The sequence below is a fragment of the Aplysia californica genome, unplaced genomic scaffold (genome assembly GCF_000002075.1).
Source record: "Aplysia californica isolate F4 #8 unplaced genomic scaffold, AplCal3.0 scaffold00202, whole genome shotgun sequence".
Classification (NCBI taxonomy): Eukaryota; Metazoa; Mollusca; class Gastropoda; order Aplysiida; family Aplysiidae; genus Aplysia; species Aplysia californica.
In genome coordinates this window covers 189,223-189,858 of record NW_004797472.1, presented here as the reverse complement: position 1 = coordinate 189,858, position 636 = coordinate 189,223, and positions in this window count along the sequence as shown.

Here is a 636-nt window from a genome sequence, read left to right as displayed (position 1 = left end):
AGTTAAGGTGAAACTGGTGGGGAAATGGCTGCCAAAGAATAGTTAATGCTTCCTTAGCTTGAAAATCCGTGGAAACTGAAAATTTGTGTGCCTTTAATCAACCTTTTTTTCCCAGTAAAATCCCCACATAAATGTGTTCTTTAGTGGGCATGAAAGGTATTGAGCCAAAAAACAAAAATTCGATAAAAATCAGAAATCCACAAACCCGCGGAAAAATGTCAGTTTCTTGACTTTGATCATTTTGACGAGCGCCTGATTTCACCACGCTGCCTCACTTTAATGTCAACGCCTGGCGGAGTGGAGATACAGCATCCCAGAAGACAGGAGAGTGGAAATAAGTGTATGTATGGGTTTAACGCCCCTTTCAATACTATTAGGTTATTCTTGAGACTTCACGTTGACCTTCACCCATTACGTAGACAGGATGTCCGTCGGGGTGCTTTTGAAGATTTGGCCTCCAGCTTCCTCCACTACTTCCTGTCTTCAGCTTTAATGAGCGTGTCTTTGAGTTCCAGACCTGTCCATCCCTTGATGTTGTCCTTCCAACTTTTCTTCGGTCTGCCTCTGCTCCTTTCCCCATAGACGCTGCTTTGCAGGATCATCTTGGCAAGGCCGGGTGAACGGGTGATGTGTCCA